This window comes from Pseudorca crassidens, chromosome 15, assembly GCF_039906515.1.
Source record: "Pseudorca crassidens isolate mPseCra1 chromosome 15, mPseCra1.hap1, whole genome shotgun sequence".
In the NCBI taxonomy this organism is placed as follows: Eukaryota; Metazoa; Chordata; class Mammalia; order Artiodactyla; family Delphinidae; genus Pseudorca; species Pseudorca crassidens.
This window is the reverse complement of record NC_090310.1, coordinates 34,005,550-34,028,637: the sequence shown is the minus strand read 5'-3', so window position 1 is coordinate 34,028,637 and position 23,088 is coordinate 34,005,550. Positions and strand designations below refer to the sequence as shown.

The window sequence follows — 23,088 nt, the reverse complement described above, 5'->3', positions numbered from 1 at the left end:
AATCAGCTCATGATTAAATTAATGGTCCCCTGAGGGCTGGGTCAGGTGTGTGTTCTTGGGGATTGAGACACTTGGGGATGTGGATGTTGGAACAGGCAAGCTAAAGGTAGGTGACAACCTTGCCAACTTCAAACTTGGCAGTTTACAGAAATGGCAAAGAGCCATCATGTTGAGTCCTTCCTAAGGCACCATCCACTTTCCATAAATCAGCTCATTTAATCCTCTTAAGAATTTACAAAGGCATAGATTGTGAATTAATTTCCTATTGCTATTGTAACAAATTACCACCATAGTGGCTTGAAAGAATGCAATGTATTATGTTACAGTTCTGGAGGTCTTAAGTCCTAAGTGGGTCTCCCTAGGCTAAAATCAAGGGGTGGGTGGGGCCACACCCCTTCTGGGGGCTTTGGCTCTGGTCCATTTCCTTGCCTTTTTCAGATCATAGAGGCTACCTATGTTCCTAGGGTTCAGGGTCCTTTCAAAGCCAGCAGTGGTGTCTTGATTTCTTCTTAGGTCATATCTCTCTGATGCTGACTCCTCTGCCTCTCTCTCCTACATTTAAGGACCCTTGTGACTGCACTGGGTAATCCAGGATAATCTCGCTATCTTAAGGTCAGCTGATTAATAACCTTAATTCCATCTACTACCTTGATTTTCCATTTTCCTGATAAGGCAACATAGTCACAGGCTTGGGGGATTGGGACAGGGTCATCTTTAGGAGGCCATTATTCTGTAGACCATACATCATCTCTGCTCTTCTGATTGCAGAGACAACCTCGTAGGTTAAAGTCATACAGCTATGGAGGGTCAAAACAGAGATTTGAGCCCTGATGTCTTTGGCTCCAGAGTCAGCCAGTGATAAAACGTAAACCTTGAACAAAAGTTAATGATCAAAGATATTTAGGTCTCCTCCTCCTTTTAGGTAATTTATGTTCTGTAGAGGGTTTTTAATTTGCTTTTTAAATTAGTCATCCTCCAAATTACTCACCCCCATGTTGCCATTGAAAAGTACCTGGGAAGCCTACTGTGAAATGGATCTTCGGTTTTGACCTAAGCTTTGTCTCCATGACAAAGCTAAGTTTGTAGGGGGGCAGACTGTCCCTAAATGTGCTTGCCATGGATGAGAAAGACCAGACATGTCCCTTTGGTAGCATCTTTTCTTTTTATCATTCCCTGAGTCACCATCCAAAGGAAGAGAGGCCGTTAGGGATGTGATTTTGAGAAGAGGTCCATCATCCATTCAGTTTCTTTTAACCCCAGATGGTATTTCCCAGTAACAAGGAAACACTTAGGCAAAGAGGGAACAGTTTCTATGTAAAACCTAAAACTCTTGGACTCACAGAGAAAGGCAGAATTTATCAGACTAAAAAGTCACCAAGGGAGAAACTGACATGCAGATGCTAGAATACCAACCGTAGCAAACATTCCATTGGAAGCTTGAAAGGAGTTATTTTAGGACAAATAAAAGAAAGGGCTACTTTTGAAGTAGGTAGGTCACAGCTAAGAGCTCTGGAGTTTAACTACTTTTAGTTTCAACTCCAGGCTCTGCTGCTCTAACAGTTTAAGATCATGACACAGTGTATTACCGTTTCCACATCTTAGTTTCCCCATCTGCAAATTGGAAATAATGATGGCATCAACCTCACAGTGTTGTTGTGAGCAAAACACCCAATGGACCGTTTGGCACATGGTAAAAGCCTGTCCATATATCTATCTATCCATCCATCCGTCCATCCATCCACCCTTCCTTCCATCCTTCCATCTAACCTTCCTTCCCTCCTTCCATCCATCTGTATTAGATCATTATCCTCATTATTAATGGAGGTTAATGACAGAAATCAGATTTAATGAGGTTTAATGATTGAGGTCTGTCCATCCATCCATCCATCCATCCGTCTATCCATCTACTGTTCTTTCCATCCATCCATATTGGATATCATTATCCTTATCACTATGGAGGTTAGTAACAGAAGTCAGATTTAATTAGGTTTAAATAAACTCGAGTAGATTTGGATTCCTTTCAAAGTGAAACATTTAAAATAATTTTTTAAAGTGAATATACGAACAAGTGAAGTCAAAATGGTAAATCCTTGATAGATTTCTAAGTGAAGTAGAGGGTGTTTAGAACACCTCCGCTGTTTCTGAGAGTGATGTCAAGAAACTTAGCCAACTCACTCTTCCCACAGACTGTCCGTGCACTTTACATGGAGCAGTTTGGACCCTTGCTGTTTAGACAGCCGCCAGAGTGTTTTCAGCCTTTTTTGTCTTGCTTCCTGGGTTCCTCCTCACCAAGGAGAAGGGCTGGCAGAATTGGAAGTGAGTGGAGGCACTTCTGTCTGCCACTCATTTCAGGAGGCAGACACCTCTAACGAGCTTGTACCTGATAAAGTCTCTGCCTTTGCAAGGGGCTTGGTAACCAGCCAGCACCTTACTTTACCTCTGATTAGTCCTGCTCTGAGCTTTTCTTCTGAAACTGAAAGGAAAAAGTAGAAAAAGAAAGGTGAGATATCAAAGCAAGTCCAAAACCGAGTGAGGCAGAGAGGTAGACTAATGACCTGCCTGGGTTTGGAGTTGTTCCGGAGACTATCTGGTTTTCATGGTGATGCACGTGAAAGCGTATCCACTATTAGAGAGTTGGCTTCTCTCCTGACAGCGCCCTCCACCCGGCTGCAAGCAAAGCCTGGTCTCCAGTTCCTTGCCTTTGAGCTTGGGTCCCAGATCCCAGTCACCCACCCCCTAGTGGGAAAGGATTTTCGAAGAAGCCTGGCCTGCCCCAGAGCTGGCCCTTTTAGGGTGTAAGACCTTGGAGGATATGGAAACATCATCAAATGTCATTTGCCTTTGCCTCCATGTTGCCATGGAAACAGAACATGGCTTGCTCATGGTAAACGACCTTGTCATTGCTTTTGTATATGCTCTTACTTATTGTGCTGAAGTTATTTATAACCTGATGGAAGGGAGTCCCAGGAAAGGGCCGCTGTTCTGCTTAATTGTTCCATAGGGGAAGGAGAAAAATTTTGCCCCAAAGAAAAGAGGTCTGAGACAAGGAAAGAAAAACAAAATGAAACAAATGAAAACACATGGATAGAGCCTTCTGAAAATCGCCTCCCAAATGCATTTTTGCCTTGTTTAGGACCATGGGTGCTCTACTTTATTTGTTCTCAAAATTTATTTTGGGTGTTTTATGTAGCCATTATAATATTTTCTTAAAATCTCTTTAGGACTGTTAATTCCCTTCATATCCTCTGCAGAACTTTCCATATAGTTGGTTAATATTTCATCTAAGACTGTAGAGAACAAACGTATGGACACCATGGGGGGAAAGCGGCGGGGGTGGGGGTGGGGGTGGGGTGTGTGTGATGAATTGGGCGATTGGGATTGACATGTATACACTGATGCGGATAAAATGGATGACTAATAAGAACATGCTGTATAAAAAAATAAATAAAATAAAATTTAAAAATAAAAATTACCAACTACCATAAAACCCTAAGAAGAATGATTATACTAAAAAAAAATTTCCTCTGAGACTTTGGAATTCTAGACTGAAGCTGTTTTGTAAATTCTCTATACCTCTGATGGCCTTTGAGGAAATTCTGGATCCTTGGTTTGGAAGCTTGTGGATTCCATAAACCAACATAACCTTTTCCTAGGATTTGATGCAGTGTCATCAACTTTATTTATTTATTTTAAAATTTTTACTTTATTTTTGGCTGTGTTGGGTCTTAGTTGCTGCACGCGGGCTCTTCACTAGTTGCAGTGAGCGGGGGCTGCTCTTCGTTGTGGTGCACAGTCTTCTCATTGCGGTGGCTTCTCTTGTTGAGGAACACGGGTGCTAGGCATGCAGGCTTTAGTAGTTGTGGTTCGCAGGCTCAGTAGTTGTGGCTCGTGGGCTCTAGAGCGCAGGCTCAGTGGTTGTGGCGCACGGGCTTTGTTGCTCCGCGGCATGTGGGATCTTCCCAGACCAGGGCTCGAACCCAGGTCCCCTGCATTGGCAGGCGGATTCTTAACCACTGTACCACCAGGGAAGTCCCATCATCAACTTTATAATTTACCAAATAAGGATGTTTCAAACCCTAACCACTGTCACTACATAGGTCCTGTAGCCTATGTAGACATGGAAGGGTTACCATCACTGTCACTTTATAAAATAGAGGATGTTATATGAGCTATAAAAAAAAACTATAACAGATAATATATTTGATCATCTGCTGTGTGTCAGATACATTAACCTTACTCCTCCAGCATGGGCAATGGGCCAGCTGCATTAGCCTCACCTGGAGAAGAGTTAGGAACACAGAGTCTCAGACCCCTCCCCAGACCTACTGAACCAGCACTTTCAGTTCACTGAGGCCTCCAGGTTCTGAGAATGGGCATTAAAGTTTTAGAAGCCTTCCCCTGGAGAAATGTGACTGCAACTGTGGGACAGACCTATCAGATCAGAATCTCTGGGGATCTCTGTGTTTTAACAGGCTCTCTAGATGACTCTTAACAACACTAAAGGATGACAAGCTCTGGCTCAAAGAGAGAGCTTTCATTATCTTCATTTGGCAGGTGAGAAAGATGAGCCAATGGGAGGACAAGTCACTTCTCTCAAGTACTTAGTAAGTGACCAGGTGAGGGTTTGAACCTAGGACCTGTGAGTCTGGAGTCCATAGCCCTAACCATTATGCTCTACTGCCACCATCCCTTTGAGCTCTGTTCTCCACTGCACTTAGCAGTCGCCAAAGCTCTTATTTATTTATTTTCTATCTCCCCGTCCAACGCATTGGAATGTAAGCTCCTTGGAAGATCGCCAGCTCGTTCACTGTTGTATTGCCATTTGATATCACTAGAACCTTTAGCAAACACCAGCCTCCCCTGGCGGGCTGGTAAACCTCAGGTGGCTGGGTGTCTGATTCAGCAGGTCTGGGCAGGGCTCGAGACTCTGCATTTCTGACAAGCTCCCAGGTGGTGCTGCCCCTGCTGCTGGTCTGTAGACCCTACTGGGATTAGAGAGAGTTTATGCCATTTTTCAAAGGCAGAAGAAGTGTGTCTGTGTGTGGGAGGGGAGAGGTTGGCCATCGTTTACTTTGTGCCCTTGCTGCCCTTGGTCGTTGCCTGGCATTCTACACACTTTGCAAACTTCGCCTCATTAATCTTCCCCGCCCCAGGAGGGCCTGTGTGACGGACACTGGTGCCTTTATTTCACAGATGGAGAGGCAGCAGTGCTGAGGGAATGTGACAGGCCCAAGGTCACATGGTGAGTCCCCTGAATGAACCGAGAATAGAAACGCCACTGCCTGCCGCAAAGCCCAGCTCCCCTTACCCCCGTGAACCTGCGAGTCCCTAAGCCTGCAAAGCCTCCGCATGTCCCCTACATCAGTGCCCACTTGCACTGCCTCCCAAATTAGCTTTGTCTCTTTAACCCCACCCTCAGGAGACGCAGGTTCAACGTTAGCATGCAGCACCTTTTGAGTTCCTTGAAACTTGGATTCTGGAATGATTCAAAGTCAAGAGCAGTTAATTATAGAAACATCCGTCTAACGGAAGAGCTGCTTGAGTCTTTGCTACCAGAGGCTGTCCAGGTCCTCCCTATTCTCTTTCTCTGCACACCTTCAAGAGCTCATGCATTTGTCCCCACTGACAAGTTGAACATTGACACACTTACTACAGATACAGATGCTCATATATCAACTCAGCCCTAGAGACCAGAATCCATGGGGGTCGAGTCCAAGCCCCCATTTCACTAACAAGCTCCTCAGGTGGTTCTGATGCAAACGTTGCCTGGAAAATTCCTAAGTAGAGGAGGTGGACGAGCTTTCAGGAGTGCTAGTAGCTCTCTTCCCAGATACGTGGTAAACAGTCAGGAGGGATGGGGCTTGGGGTAGGGGGAGGGCTTGGACTGCATTCTCTAAGCTGCATTCTGTGGTTCTCGTAGGACACGATTTAAATCAACAGAGGATGGATTGCGTAGGCGGGTTCCTGGTTCTTCATTAGGCAGAGAATGTTTCTCCATCTGGTTGAGAGTCTGTCGCATTGTATGACTCCAGTGGGCGATGTATTTTGGAATTTACGTAAAAGAAAATTTGGTTTAACACATTTTACTTTTCTCATTAGCCAGCACTCGTCTGGAAGAATGGAAAAGTCCATTTGGTTGAGTCAAAATGGAAACTGGCCATTGTAAATGTTAATATGGTTCACCTTTTTTTTTTTTTTTTTTGGTTTTTTTGAGTTGAACCATAGTGTTGGTCTGCTTTTTGGCTTGATGTTCATTGGAATATGGGCTATGGGAACCCAAGCTACAGTAAAATTGGCATCTGGTTTGGTCCTGTAGCCTATGTAGACATGGAAGGGTTAGTTCTGACTGCCTCCATGGTCGTTCTAAGTATTTAGTCAACTTGAATATCTGATTCCATTCATATGAAATACCCAGAATAGGGAACTCCATAGAGGAAGAACGCATGTTAGTGGTTGTCAGGGTCTGGGAGGGGGAAAATGGGGAGCAACTGCCTAAAGGGCTTGTGGTTTCCTTTTGGGGTGCTGGCAATGTTTTGGAACTAGATAGAGGTGGTGGTTGTTCAATGTTGTGAATGTACTGAATCTCACTGGATTGTTAACTTCAGTATAGTTAATTTTATGTTATGTGACTTTCACCTCAATAAAAAATGGTAATAATAAAGCCATACAACAAATAAGAACAAAACAAACTCTAACCCCATGTGGCACATCCTTACCTTTTCTCAAAGAGTTCACCCTAATTTAAGGGACCATTAATAACAAATCTTCTCTTTTGCTTCCATATAAAAGGAGTTCTTTTCCCTTTGCCTCATTTATCCTCATATTCAATAATAAAACGTATGAATCATCATCTGTACAGGCAGGTGGTGTAACTTAGCATCGCTTAGGATTCAGGAGTCATCTTTAGGTAGGGAAGGATGTGTGGAAGACTTGGGAGGGTTGGGGAGGGCATATTATAAAACAAAACAGACTTGAATGTGAGGGATCCTCTAAGATAGTCAACTTCAGGTTAATCAAAATGGGAAGCAGGTGTTGTCTTTTCACGCTATTCTAATATGATACTTTGGTCAGTCTAGGCCCCCTCCACCCCCTCCCCCTCAACCCCTCTTACACACACCTTGCAGTAAATATACTTTGATTGACAGTGTATTTGAAGTTCAAAGTAATCAGTTCAAATTCATTTTATTCTTATATAATAGTGGATATTTATTGAGTCCCTACTACAGATCCCAAACTTTACATGCGTTATCTACTTTGTGTTTCTGCAACACCATGATTCAGGGACTGTTATTATCTCAGTTTTTTAAAAAAAGAGACAAGACTCAGTGATCTGAATGAATTTACCCAAGTTAACAAAGCCAGCAAAAATAGCAGGGCTGCAGTTAGAGCCCTGGGTGATCTGAACCCCAAAGCCATTGCTCTTAACATTGCAGTCTTCTTCGGAGGTCTCTGATGAAGAGTTCTTGAGGGATAGCTATATGGCCAGACTTCCCTACATGCACACAGTGGCTTTTCTGCTTAAAATGATCAACCTTGTATTTTAAGGTGTGGGTTCCTCCTAAAGAGTTTTAGGGTCAGACAGCTCGGTTCAACCCCAGTTCTACCACTTACCGACAGCTTGACCAAGCTCTACAAAACTATCTTTGCCCATTTTTTTCCTCTGTAAAATGGGCATCATAATGACTTCCTAGCCGGGCTCTTACAAGAATTCAGGGGTGATTTCTCTGGGAATACCTGAGACTGCTCAGTCCCCAGGGCTCACCCTTCTCAGGCCTTGAATCACTGGCCACCGTCAGTCAGTGTAGGATTCTGGGTCTCGAATCCTCTTTCTCTGCTGAATAATGGTCTGTAGACAATTGCAGAAATTCGGGAGCATTTGCCTGAATACAATATCCTCGTCATGAACCAAGAAGTTCTTAATATCCACATATGAATTTAGTTTTTGTCACAAAGCAGCTATGAAACGGCTTTCTTTTGGTGAAACTATTTTTTTTTTAATCCTCTGCTTTTCAAAACAGCATTTTTACAGTCCCCAGACTGACTCTCCCCGAATCCCGCACACAGTCCACACCCTCCCTTGGCCCCGTCTGCCTGGGCAGTGGGACCTGCAGGACCAGGGTGGCCGTTCCTGGGAGGTGATTGTTCTGCCAGGGTTAAGTACCCGGAATAGCCTGGCCTCTGGGAGGCCCAGCATATGAGGTGATTGTTTCGTCTTGAGCACATTCTTTGAGAGATCCACATTTCTAATAATTAAGAGCCAAGATGCTGAGGCTGTTGAACTGGCTGCCTGTTGTTTTCTACGAGTGTGGTGGAATGGCCTGATTTCATTTCCTCATAATTAAAGTATTCCGAATAGCAGTGTGAGTTTTGACCTGAAAGAAGTTATTAGGATAATCTGCCTTTTTCCAGCAAAATGATACACCCAGAAATGCATTTAGTTAAAACCTCTGGTGAGAAAGGTTTTTCTCTCTCCCTCCTTTTTCCCTCCCTCCCTCTTGCCTTCCTCTCTCCCTCTTTCCCTCTTAGAAATGTGCTGAGACCTCATTAGGCCTATAGTAAGGGTTCATTCATTATTTTGAGACTTGAACTATAACACTGTATAAAAACTGCATTAAGTGATCAGACTGAAGTTGGTGCCTCAGTGTCTGCCCCTCTAAATCTTAGAAGGGCTCAGTGTGAAAGAATGCAAATCATCAAATTGTAGGTGAACTGTTGAGGCTGTCTTTTTCTGCATAAGAAAAGTTTCCTTTCAGGCACTTAGATCTGGATGAAAAGCTTAAGGATAATTTTCTCTGTAGACATTAGGGATCCTTGATGGTCCTCTCAGTCTCAATCTCTCTCTGTCTCTCTCACTTTAATGTGAATCATTGACCTCAGATATGGCTGTCCTCTCCTAAATTTTATAGGAAGGTTATTGAATCATTTTTTCCTTGATTTCCAAGTTTCCTACCGTAGCCGTGTCTCAGTGAATCACAGCTGTCAAGCTGTATCTCATGATTTTCATCATAGAGAGGATTCCAGTTCCTAGACTGGGTCAGTCCTTTCCAAGCCTTGTGCCCTGAGCTATAGGACTGAGTTGGGTCTGGGAGTGACTTGTGGTCATTTGTCCTTTTAAAAGGAAGTAACAGTAGGTCTTTCTCTGCAGGCATCTTAGTGTGTTCAGGGCCATGGGGACCCTGGTTCTTAATTCAGTCTTTCAGTAACTGTCGTTATGAGCAATCAGGGTGTGCTAGCCTCTGCTGGGCAATGAAGGGGATTGAAAGTAGGGGGTGAAGTCGATTGGTTGCTGGTTTAGTAGGTAAGTGACATCGTTGTCCTCAGCAGGCAGAAAAACTGGTCACAAGTGTGAGAACAAGCAGCGTTTGCTCTGTGGGCAGCAGAATTGGCCAGTTCAACCTGAATCATACAGCCTGAGCGTGAAGAGGAGACTTGAGGGCTGAACCCTGTGGGTTTAATTTCATTTCTAACAGTTACCCATGTTGTGACCTTGAGCAAGTTACTCCCATTCTCTGGGCCTTGGTTTCCTCTTCTGGCTGAAGATGGGGCGGTTCTCCTTCACCCTCTTTGCCCTCAGCGGGATGCCGAAAGCTTGGCCTCTGTGCAGTGGTGCTGAATCGAATCTCAGAGATAGAGTTTTGGGTGAAGTAGAAAAGAGTAGCTTTATTGCTTTGCCAGGCAGAGGGGGCCACAGCGGGCTCCTGCCCTAGAAAACTGTGTGTCCCAACCTAGGGGAGTTTGGTGAGGAGTTTTATGGCAGTGGTTCAAGGGTGGGGTTGCTCATAAGATTAGGGTGTGTGCAGGGCCTGCATTCCTCACATCTGGTCTCAGATAATCTTTCTGATGAGCTTCTCTGGTTCCTTTAGTGTAGCCTCAGATGGTCTTTCTCTGGCATGAAGGACGCTGACATCTTAAAGAGCTTTGTTATGTGTGTCCCTTGAGGGGGAACCAGGACCCTGCCCCAAGGCTACACTATTGTTTCCTCCCTTGTCTTTGCATCCCTTCCCTTCCCAAATTAGCAACTGTTTGAATCTACCCTTATGGAGCTCAGGGAAGGTCAGGGAGGCTGGAGGCAAGAAATGGGGGACAGAAAGGCTTCCGTGCCCAGGAGCCCCACAGGGTCCTGCTCGGTTTCAAGCACATATCCTCTGCCATCTCTTCCTACCTCTTTCCCTTCACCCTCCAGAACTTCAACACCCTGGTACTAACCTATTCACACCTTCCAGCTTGGAACCCCCGCCTTGACTCCTGACATTTACAGTTTCTACCTTCACAGACCTTCTAATTAGGGAAACAGTAGGTTTTATTTTCCCAGCATTTGATACACGACTGTATTATCTTTTTCCCTTTTGATGTCTCAGTCACTCCATTTAAAACCTACTCCTTTGGTCTAAGGACTATAACTTATGGATGCTCCTTCAATTACAACATTCAGAGAGACCCTTGGAACTTAATGCATAAATATCCGCTTTCGAGAGCTAAGTGATACCATCTTGGAAATAAGGTCATACCAAACTAGATTTTTTTAAACAGCTTTATAGAGATATAATTTACATAACATAAAATTTACCAATTTTAATTTTAAAATTCAATTATCTTTAGAAAATTTACAGTCTAATTTTAGAATATTTCCATCTCCCTGAAAACACCCTTCCCCCATGCCCATTTGTGGTCAGTCTGTTTTTCCACCCTCAGGCCCAGGCAACCACTAATCTATTGACTTGGCCAAAAAGTTCGTTCAGGTTTTTCCATAACATCTTAGAACTTCATGGCCAACTCAGGATATTGTTCGTAGCAGCACTAGTCACGATAGCCAAAAAGTATAAACAATCCAAATGTCCATCAGCTGGTGAACAGATAAACAAAACTCACCATACCCACACAATAGGATACAATTCAGCAAAAACAAACTACAAAGAGGTAAACAAACAAACAAAACCCCAGAATACTAATACAAGCTACTACATGGATGGATCTCAAAAAACATGCACACATTTTGCTAAGTGAAAGGAGTCAGATACAAAAGACCATATATTGTACAGCAGAAAATACACCTCGACTTTCTGTTTTAGGAGCCTAAACTACTCACTTTTCCACTTTTTCTGCTGAAGGGAGAAATCCAGAAGCCAGAAAGGAGACCGTGGCTTCTCTTGAGCCAAATAAAAAGGCCCATCATTCCTCTTACCTGCGTCTTGCCTTACTTCTCAAAGCCCATTTGGGACCAAGCTCCATTTTTAAGTTAATATGATGGAGAATATATACCATGTCTGCTAGGACCTGGTGGCAGGCAGGGATGGTGAAGCTGATCATTTGTTTTAAACATAAGCCATTTGTAATGCATGATTCATCTCTTGCTAGAAGGTACGTGGCACCTTTTACATATGCCGTGATTAAAATTGTGACAACATTCGTAGCTCAGAAGGGAAAAAAGAAAAATCAGAGGTTTATTCATCAGAATTTTCACAGATTCCACATTTGTGGGATTGGAGATAATACCATCTTAGCCTATTTTAAACTAGCATCCTGGGGAGGGGGATGTTGGCGTGCTGGTGTAATAAGCAAAACAAAGGCAAACCAAAACATTAAGTTGTTTTAGAAATGGGCAGATAAATGTCTCCTAAACCTCAATAGTTATTTTCTCTGACACCATCTTTTATTTATTTATTTTTGTACCTTTCTTCTGTTTATTAAATAATATATATGTGTGGAGGAAAAGTTGAAAAAAAGAAAAGAAAACTATATAAGAACATAAATTCCCTTGTAAAACTCTTACTATCGTGGATACTTGCTAACATCATTCTGGTGGATTCCCTTTGTATTTATTTTTTCCTCTGTGTATGTGAGTACTCAGTTATTTATTTAATTGGGCTCAAACTATATATATATTACTGTGCCCTGCTATTGTCACTTGGCATTTTATTATGAACATTTTCTTCCACCTCATTAAGTATTCTTCAGGAAGGTAAACTTAATGGCCCATAGTAGCCCAACATTTGGGTGTGCCATCACACTTACATTCTCCATCTGTTACACGCTAATATTGTTTTAGTTTTTTTAAAAATTTAATTAATTTATTTATTTATGTTTGGCTGTGTTGGATCTTCGTTAGTTACGGCGAGCGGGGGCCACTCCTTGTTGCGGTGCGTGGGCTTCCCACTGCAGTGGCCTCTCTATTGTGGAGCACGGGCTCCAGGTGCCTGGGCCTCAGTAGCTGCGGCACGTGGGCTCAGCAGTTGTGGCTCACGGGCTCCAGAGCACAGGCTCAGTAGTTGTGGCACACGAGCTTAGTTGCTCCACGGCATGTGGGATCCTGCCAGGCCAGGGATCGAACCCATGTCCCCTGCATCTTTGAGGTGAGCTCTTATCTACATTCTCATTCTCAGGGAACATGTCCTTGTGTATTTTTTGTTTGTTTGTTTTAATAAGACACTGTTCTCTCTTCTGAAGCTAAACAAACTTCAGAAGTGTCAGATTATTGCTAAATTTGTCCCCTAGTATTGTTGCATATATTAATACCCTCTAAATATTATTAAAATGGAGTTAGGTATTACTTTCTAGGCAATTTTAATCCAAGTTGCACTCGACATAGGATGGATGGATGGATGGATAGATGGATGGATGGGTGGGTGGATGGGAGAGATGGGTGGACAAATTGATAGATGGATAGATGGATGGATGAATGGTATGTTCCAGGTCCCACTATCTAGAGCCTACTTTAGGTGCTGAGAAGAAAATAATTTTTAGTTGAAACTATTGATTAACGACACCATCAGTTCCACAGAACTTGAATTCCGGTCAGAGTTTTAACAATACTTATCCCCCAGATCATTGCTTTACTTCCCTTATCAATCAGGGATAGGCTTGGAAAAAACCTCAGCTGTTATGTTACACACAGCTACTATTTTCTATGAATTATGGTGGAAATAATAGGCTCACTCATAATATAAAGATTTAATGTATCAAAAAGAATCAAGTATCGAGTGAAGAGAGTGACCAGAACACCTGTTACTTTTTTTTTTTTTTAATATATTTATTACCCGGGTTTCTGGAACGGGGTCTTTTTTTTTTTTTTAATATGTTGGGGGTAGGAGTTTATTAATTCATTAATTTATTTTTGCTGGGTTGGGTCTTCGTTTCTGTGCGAGGGCTTTCTCTAGTTGCGGCAAGTGGGGGCCACTCTTCATTGCGGTGTGCGGGCCTCTCGCTATCGCAGCCTCTCTTGTTGCAGAGCACAGGCTCCAGACGTGCAGGCTCAGTAGTTGTGGCACACGGGCCTAGTTGCTCCGCGGCACGCGGCATCCTCCCAGATCAGGGCTCGAACCCATGTCCCCTGCATTAGCAGGCAGATTCTCAACCACTGCACCACCAGGGAAGCCCTCACCTGTTACTTCTTAATGGCTAGGAATGCAGTATAATATGAATGGCCCATGAATTTAGTGCAATATACATGTCTGTCTTTTTTCAGACCAAAGGTTTTGCTCTTTGTGATACAGAATCATACAGGGGGCAGTGTCGCAGATATGGGAGAGGACCCTGGAATCAGTTTTCTGAGTTCTGATGGCAAATCTGCCATTTGACGGTCATGTGACAAAGGACCAGTGTTTCCTCTTGTGCAGTAGAAATCCTAACACCTGAACGGTGGTGATGGTGTGAGGACTGAAGAATAGAGAGGGCCTGTCACATAATAAATGTTAATACATTCCAGGAGGTGGTGGGCTATCATGTGTCTTATCATTGCCATTATTATTACTCAGTAGTGAAGTCTGGGATGGAATAGAATGGAGGCACTCAGGAAATATGGTGGGTTTATTAGTTTCCTGTTGCTGCTGCATCAGATGATCACGAATTTGATGACTTAACAGAAATGTATTCTCTCACCGTTCTAGATGATAGAATTCAGCATCCCAAATCAGCAGCACTGGGCTCTAGTCAAGCTGCTGGCAGAGCCTGTTCCCTCTGGAGGCTCTAGATGGAGCACTTTGCTTCTTCCAGTTTCTGGTGGCTGCTGGCATTCGTTGGCTTATGGTGGCTTCACTCCAATTTACTCCTCCTTTCACATGACCTCCTCCTCTTCTGTTTTTTTTTGCGATACGTGGGCCTCTCACCGCTGTGGCCTCTCCCGCTGCAGAGCACAGGCTCCGGACGCGTAAGCTCAGCGGCCATGGCTCACGGGCCTAGCTGCTCTGCGGCATGTGGGATCTTCCCAGACCGGGGCACGAACCCGCGTCCCCTGCATCGGCAGGCAGACTCTCAACCACTGTGCCACCAGGGAAGCCCCTCCTCCTCTTCTGAATGTGTCATGTCTCCCCCTCTGCCTCTATCTTTTAAGGACACGTGTCATTGGATTTAGAACCTATCCTGATGATCCAGGATAATCTCCCCATCTAAAGATCCTTAATCATATCTGCAAAGACCCTTTTTCCTTATAAGGTAACATTTACGGTCTACATGGAATAGGACCTAATAGCTTTGGGTGGCCATTATTCAGCCTAATACAGTAGGTTAGATATGAAACTTGATTTCCCATTTCACAAGGATAAGGGTCGTCTTGGAGGTTTTATCATGTTGTCTGCAAAACTGATGTCAGCATCTGAGGGGACATTTTCTGAGTAGTGCTTTTTGTTTTCTGCAAGCTCCTTGCCCCTTTCCCCTTTAATATTTGAGTAAGGCTTATTTTATGAATAAAAATGCCTGCAGCAAAAAAGTACTTATTGATCATCTGTGGATCGATATGTAATATTTATATTTCACTGGATCTTCACGCCATAGTTCAGGTTTTGCTACTCTATCAATTTTGAAATGATCTGTGCTAATTCCATAGTGGGAAGACCTAGGTCTTCTCTGCCAACTTAATTTTGTCTTCTTATTCCGTGAAAAGCCTTTCTTATCACCCCCCCCCAGGGGTTGCCAAAGGATGTTTTTTCACTGATGAGGCATAATATAGTTAGTCGATGATATATTTGTTGTAAAAAATTTCTTTTTCCATTGTAGTCCAAACTTAAATTTCCCCAGTGTTCTGGGGGAAAATAGTGCTTTCTCTGTTTTTGAGTGCGCTTAAAAATACATTTGCAGTCATGATTGCCTGGGTAAGTTATAAATCCTAGATATCAGAATTTTTCTGCTTAAGAAATAATAAATGAGGGCTTACCAATTAAAGATAAAAAATTACTTGGCTGAGGATAGTAGAATATTTTATCAGTATTATTAAAATGTAAGGGCAGCTAAAACGCCACAGGAATCATTGTATAACATTTTAGTTTAAAAAGTTGGCTTAGGGTTAACTGACATTCTTTTCTTCAATTTTACATCAAACAGGGTATTATATAAATTTTTTAAAAAAGAGAGCGGTGTTCTTGTTCAATTGATTCAAATAGAGTTTTTTGCCTGATGAAGCCATATGATTCTACCCTTTATATTTAGAAATCACTTTCTTGTGTATCTTGGGTTCCTAATAATACACTTTCAATATTCTCAAACTAATGTTGATATCACACATGGAATAAATAACCTCACGATTTATTATAAAACAAAAGCTTTTAAAAACATAACTATTTTACCTATAAGCATGTCTGCTGTTTATAGAAGAGTATATTTTGTGGGTGATCACAGTAGATTTTTCACTCTGATTTTTGTTTTTCTCTATTGTCTTCATTATTGTTATTATTTTTAGTCCATTATTCTTAACAGCTCTCTGGCGTTCTGGTTTATTCTCTGTAGGTCATTGTGACTTCTTTGCAGCAGCATCACAATTCTCCATAGCTTCATAAATAGCCTCCCTGGAAATTGATGATTTCTAGAGAATAACATGGAGTCCTAGGTAGGCACTAAAAAAATAAAAGATTGCCTTTTCAGAAGATGATCCTATTAGGAGAAGCAGAATTCTGTATCCTACACAAGCAAGTTGATGCCTAAGTAGTGTGCATTTTTAAGCAGTCATTTGTGAAATGATGTGGACTTAATGGCAAATTAAAACAACTGCCCGGGCTTCCCTGGTGGTGCAGTGGTTAAGAATCCTCCTGCCAATGCAGGGGGCACGGGTTCGAGCCCTGGTCCGGGAAGATCCCACATGCCATGGAGCAACTAAGCCCGTGCGCCACAACTACTGAGCCTGTACTCTAGAGCCCGTGAGCCACAACTACTGAGCCCACGCACCTAGAGCCTGTGCTCCACAACAAGAGAAGCCACCGCAATGAGAAGCCCGTGCACTGCAATGAAGAGTAGCCCCTGCTCGCCGCAACTAGAGAAAGCCCGCGTGCAGCAATGAAGACCCAACACAGCCAAAAATACATAAATAATTAATCAATTAAAAAAAAAACCTACCCACTACGCTATTTCAGAAAACAAAACCCTCCAATTAAGATGGATCCATGAGAATGTGAAATCAATCCACCATAGACGCTGAGTACCTCCTAGGTGAAGGACCCTCTGCTGCTGACCTGAACAGGGGCAAGAAGAGTTGGAAATCCTCTCAGTCCTGAGAACTGTATAGTCTAGAGTGATGGTTCTCAGTGGAGGTGGGGAGGGGAGCAGTTTTGCCCACCAGGAGAACCTTTGCCAGTATCCGAAGACATATTTGGTTGTCACAACTAGGGCCCAACGCTGCTGACATCTAGAGAGTAGAGGCCAGAGATGCTGCTAAACATATAGTACAGCGCACTGGACCACCCCTCACAACACAGGGTTGTCTGGTGCCGAATGTCAGTAGTTCTGAGTTTGCAAAATTCTGATCTAGAGAAAGAGAAAAACACACCTAAAAAGGGTTTTGCTCTTTCAAGCCAGTAATAATAACGCCCTGTTTATTGGGGTTCTAAGGAGGGGAGAGATTCTTATGGGTTGTGTAGGGCTGGGTTGTGAAGGTCAGGTGTCACGCTAGAGTTAGGAGGTAGAATTTGCCCTAAAAGATGTGCAGAGAGGGGCTTCCCTGGTGGCGCAGTGGTTGAGAGTCTGCCTGCCGATGCAGGGGACATGGGTTCGTGCCCCGGTCTAGGAAGATCCCACATGCCGCAGAGCGGCTGGGCCCGTGAGCCATGGCCGCTGAGCCTGTGCGTCCAGAGCCTGTGCTCCGCAACGGGAAAGATGTGCAGAGAGAACGTGAGGGCATTTCACAAAGAGAAATGGCAACAGAAGCATTATATTCATAATTCTTATTGATGACTATGGCACACACACTGACTATTTAGAGCAAACGTACGGCCTTGTACTGTGGTTTACAGGCCTTAGACCGGCCTTGGGACAGCTGTCCTTTCTCAAGGCTCAATCAAAAGTCCAATCTTGAGCTAAACTGGATTGGATTTATCTCTTTGAATAAGAAGTTTTGATTTGATCTGATAGGCAGAGTGGGCTGTGAAACCATCGAAAACTTTTGCATTAAGGAGTTTCTGAGAAAGTTCTTTTACACTCCACTTCCACCCACCTTGTCAGTGTATTTCTTAGAAGATGTTAGGTGTGTAGTTGAATCGTCTCATAGGAATGTCCCCTGGCAGTTGTAGGGCAAAGCCTCATGACTGTGGCTTTGAGTGGTATGTCTCCTAAATAAGTTGGATATTTCTAATATCAAACAAGGGTAGTGACAGGCAGGAGAAAAACGTGATGATGAAGGCAGTATTTTAAGGAGTTTAATTTGGGGGCAAATATGGAAAAGGATTTGGAATGAGAAGAAACAAGAAAGGAAGACCTTTTAAATTATTTATAGGCAGTGGGATTAGAAATTAAGTGACATATACTGGGGGTATAATTGTTAAGGAATCTGTAATCTAATCTCTCTCATCTTCCAGTAAGTGACTTGACAAAATGGGGTAAATGTATGGATTGATTGAAATAATTCGCATAAAATACCTGGCCCAGGGGAGGAGTGATTTGAAATTGAGAGACATTTGCTAAAGGCATGATTATTAGAGAACCAATAAAATCTAGTATTTCTCATTTTCCATTGACTGATTTGATACAAAACTAGTTAATACATGGATTCAAGGAAATAATTCACATAGGATACTTGGCCTGATGAGGGAGTGGTTTTGAACCCAATATCTGGTATATTCCAATTCTGCCAATAGTTAGATGGTGAAAATTAAGCCTAGAATTCTTCATTATCATGAAGATGATAATTAATTACATGTACTTCTGGAGCTTTTCCTGTATGGATACCACGAGATAACACATGTAAAGCATTGAGAACATTGCCTGAAATCTTATAAGTGCTCAGTAAATGAACATAATAAATGTTATTTATAATGTTAACCTTGAGATGTTGACTGTTCATCACTGTAATAATAAAGGTGCATTAAGGAACTCAGATGGGGAGTCAGTTATCGTTTTTTTTTTTTTACATTCTTTTTTTCATATTCTTTTCCATTATGGTTTATCACGGGATATTGAATATAGTTCCCTGTTCTGTACGTTAGGACCTTGTTGTTTATCTAGGGAGTCAGTTTTGAGGTGAGAGATGGAGTAAAGTCAGTTTTACACGCCCAGAATTTAAGATGAAGGCAGAGCACATCAAAGCAAAATGCCTAGTGGGGGTTTGGAGGCTATAGCTAGTATCTGAGAGAGCAAAGCGGGGTATGCTGCTTTGGAAATCTGTGTAGAGTGAGAATTTGAATAAAAAAGTGTGGCAGAAAGTTTCTGTGTCAGTTCTTTTTAGTCTCTGTTGTTTGTTGTTTGCTTTTCTAACCTCCTTTGGGTCTAGGAGAAGCCATGGAACACAATCCCAGCTGCTGAAAATGTATCAGTCAGCTCTTGCCACCATAGTGTTGTGTAACAAACTATCCTAGGACAGAGTGGTTCATATGAGTATGTATTTCTTTCTAGTGGATCTGTGGGTTCTCAGTGATATAAGTGCAGTTTGGTCCAAACTGGATTGCAGACTCCAAGCTGCATGTTGAGTCTAGATCTTCCCAAGATGTCTTTCATCCTTCTTGGACTAGAGACTTCCTGGGGTATGTTCTTCTCATGGTGGATTACATAGGGACCAGAGGGCAAGGCCAGTTGTGAAAGCACATTTTAAGCTTCCGCTCACACCACATCCCCTAACAATCCATTGACTAGAGCACACTGTAAGGCCAAACCCAAGGTCAAGTGTCAGCATGCCCACCATGAAGACGTGGTAGGGATGTGATTTTTAAATAGTATTACAGGGGAGTGAGGAGTCAGGACTAACCAGACCACAGAGACAAAGGAAGTATGCTGCGGGTGGGGTTTTTTCAGAAAGCTTGTGTGTTCATGAAGAAAAGATACAGAAGCACTGGGACTGCTTCCTTGCCTGTCTTCCTGGCTCCTGTGTGGACTTACTTGCTGATTGGTACTGTGGCATCCTTCTTGTGGTCATGATAAAAGGGTCAACAGCATCCTGGAAACACAGTCTTGACATTGTCCAGTCATAGAAGCAAGGGCAGAAACTGCCTGCCTACAGATTTATTGATATTTCAGCCCTGAAGTCATGTTTTCTGTTACTTAGTGAAAAGCAATTCTAATGATACAGTAAGGGTAAGAGGAAGGAGAAGAGCTGAAATTCAAGCTGAACCTTGGGTTTCACCTCCATTTGGAGTATGGGAGGGACATGGTGCCTAGCATGTAATGTGTACTCTAGAAATGTTTGTTGTCTTGAATTGATTCAAAGGAGTCAGACAGGCCATGGTCCCTGCTACTCTTTACATCTATTATGCCACTGCCAGGCCATTCTCCTTTGCTCCAATCCCAGAGAAAACCACATCGCCAGCAGCATAATAAGGACATTTTATTATCATGTTCTGAAACCCTAGGGTTGATATCCAGCTGTTCTAAATAGAGAAGTTTTCTGTCAAAGAGATTTCACTTAGGGCTAAGCATGACTGTATTCAAACTCCTGCGACCCAGGGAGGAAGTCTTTACCATTCTTCCTAGTTGTCAATCTCTAGATAGGTATGCACTTGTTATTTTTTCCCCTCCCTTAATCTTCTCTGATATTCACAAAGAAAAAAAGTTTGTGTTATGAAAGGATGACCTGACGTTGGTGAGTAAATTCTTCTCTCATACGTCATTTTACGATTAGATTCTTAGATGAATATCATTTCCATCTCATATATACAGTTAGGAGTAATCTCACGCGATAGTAAGCTCTAGAACTGCCTTTGAAATGGAAGGCAGTAAGAGCATAAGTATCACCTTTTTGTGTCTATGTAGCATTTTGACCCTCATTGCGCATGAGAATGATAACAGTTACTGTATTGATACATATAGCTGTTTATTGCTCATTTTTATGAATGGAACATAACCAATTAGAATCAGTGGCATAGTCTTCTTGGAGATGGGCATAGCTTGCAGACCACTAAACACTGCCTTTAGTTCAACCTTTCTGAGACTATGTTTATCAGACAGTTAATGAGAACATATCCACCTTGTTTTTTGGCACTAAACCCCTTTGAATTTTATTTCAGAAGCTATTATAGTTTACGATGACTAACATGTAGGGTTCTTATGAGAAATCAGTGACACACTGTGAGATAGAATCTTCAAATTTTAGGATTTTATTTCCCAATAAAATTTAATAAATGAAAATTAGAAAGGCTCTCACAGGCTTGCACACTTTTCATTTTTCCAGAGAAGGACATAAGGCAAAAATAGCTATTTACCATCATGATAATTTTATAAAAGAAGTTGAATTCAGGCCATGTAAAATAGGAGGGCTATCATAACTGATAATTGATTTATGATTTATGAATTAACCCCTTAACCCAGGGGTTGGACAGTAGTAGATGTTGTAGTGTCTCGGTAACATCCATTTTATTCCTTTGCCCTTGCATAGCAGACAGTTGACGGAAAAGTGCTGAGATGAATTCCAGGTGTCACATATTCATCTAAGCCAACGGTCACCAGACTTTTTCTGTAAAGAGCCAGGATTTTGGCTCTATGGGACATGCTGTCTCTCTTGCAACTACTTACTCTGCCATAGTGCAAAAGCAGTCATAGGCAATCCAGAAACAAATGGCTTTGGATATAGTCCAACAAATATTTATTTACAAAGTTTATTTGCAAAACTAGGTAGTGGGCTGGGTTTGGCCTGTGGGCTGTGATTCTCCAGCTCCTGGTCTAAACCACGTATGTAATAATCCCCAGGTACTGGGGCCTCGGCCATCCTGAGCTTTGGGATAATCCCAGCCCACAAAGATTGGTTTAAGAATAGGAAAAGGACACAATATGCGCTGATGAGACATAAATGTCTCCTTCTAGCAGCTACTGATTGTTTTCTTTTTCCCGGGAGGAAGATAGTCCCTTGCATTTCAGTGGAGATGGTCATACATAGATATGACAACCACATCTGCTGCAGCCACCCTCCTACCTGCCTGGAGATGAAGCCAGTGCAGGGAAGTAGAGGAGCAGAGTAAAGAGAATCAGGGAGAAATTAAGCAAGATCCATGGGGTTGTGTAAACACTGAAGCACCCACCTTGAGGTTTCCAGTTAGGGGAGCCACTATATTTTATTTCTGTTTGATTCAGTTTGAATCAGGATTTCTGTTTTCTGCATGAACACCTATCCCTGCAGATAGAGGAGAAAACAGAACGTCCATGAATAAGATGTTACCAGGGATTTGAAGAAGTGGGAGAGCAAAAAAGAGATGAGAGGAGGTCGGGAGAGAGGGGGAGAGGGGTGCTGGAACCTGTGTGTAAGGTGTTGAGGAGATCATCTCCAGTGGCAGAGGCAAGAAGTACTTTCAAGAGCCACAGTATTAAACATTCACTTCCAAGTAGTGTGAGTGTGTGAGATGTAAAACCCCTCTGCCTCTCTGAAACTTCAGTACAGTCTGGTGCTCTCACCAAAGCCTTTTGGGAGTAGCCGTGGATAAATCAAGCTAAGATGCTGAGTTCCATTCCTGGGTAAGTTAGATCCAGAGCTAAGGGAACTTGTATGGGAAGGGTGAGAGTTGAGGGGATGTAGAGAATTAAAGCCGGAAATGACTATGAAAGGGTACATTTCTGGGAATTTGTGGACATCTTTCAAAGGACACCAAACACAAAATCAAAGATACGTGACAATTACCTTTAAAAATCAAAGAACAGGGTCACCTTAGTTTGCATTTCAAATGATCAGAAGTAGTAACAATGTCTACCATACCGTATTTGATCACTTTCTAAAAGGAGTTACGTTTAAAATATTTAATAGAATTTGGGGAAAAAAGACACGGGCAAGTTTTCTTTAAAACTTTCTACAGGGCTTCCCTGGTGGCGCAGTGGTTGAGAATCTGCCTGCCAATGCAGGGGATACGGGTTCGAGCCCTGGTCTGGGAAGATCCCACATGCCACGGAGCAACTAAGCCCGTGAACCACAGCTACTGAGCCTGCGCGTCTGGAGCCTGTGCTCTGCAACAAGAGAAGGCCGCGACAGTGAGAGGCCTGCGCACCGCGATGAAGAGTGGCTCCCGCTCGCCGCAACTAGAGAAAGCCCTTGCACAGAAACGAAGACCCAACACAGCCATAAATAAATAAATAAATTAAAAAAAAAAAAAAAACTTTCTACATATCCTGCTCGCTTTCATCACCTAATTTCCTTATTACCACTGTGATTAAATGTTTTCTTCTAAATGTAAAATAGGGGTTATAATTTAGTTGGTGATAAGTACAATATTTCTAATAAGACTACAGGATGGATACCTGAAACTTTTGAATTAGCAGCTATGAATAATTTTAAAACCTTTTTGGAGACAATTTTGGACTTCCAGAAGAGTTGCACAAGTAGTGTAAAGAATTCCTGTGTACCCTTCACTCATCTTCTCTGAATATCTTACATAGTCATAACACAATAATTAAAACTAAGAAATTTTCATGGGTACAGTGTTGTTCACTGAAATAGACATTTCCCTAGGATTTTACCAGTTTTTACTTTTGTTCTTTAACTCTTTCACTCTCAGGATCCAATTCATTAACCACATTGTATTTAGTTGTCATATCACCTTAGTTTCCTCCAATCTGTGGAAGTTGCTCAGGTTTATTTGTTTGTTTGTTTGTTTATGTCTTGCATGGATTTGATACTGTTGAAGAGTGCTTGTCTTTTTTTTTGTTGTTTTGGTACAATATCCCTCAGTTTGGGGTTGTCTGCTGTTTGTCCTTGTTTATACTGAA

General features: G+C 42.5%; 1 protein-coding gene and 1 long non-coding RNA gene across 26 annotated transcripts in view; both read left to right on the top strand.

Moving 5' to 3' along the window:
- Positions 1–15,732, top strand: part of LOC137207178 (uncharacterized) — an 85,293-nt gene extending 69,561 nt beyond the window's left edge. Inside the window, exon 3 of the long non-coding RNA XR_010934967.1 lies at positions 15,715–15,732. This is a non-coding gene — a long non-coding RNA (uncharacterized lncRNA). The remainder of the gene's footprint in view (positions 1–15,714) is intronic.
- Positions 1–23,088, top strand: part of RBFOX1 (RNA binding fox-1 homolog 1) — a 2,180,200-nt gene that overhangs the window by 763,719 nt on the left and 1,393,393 nt on the right. The window lies entirely within an intron of this gene.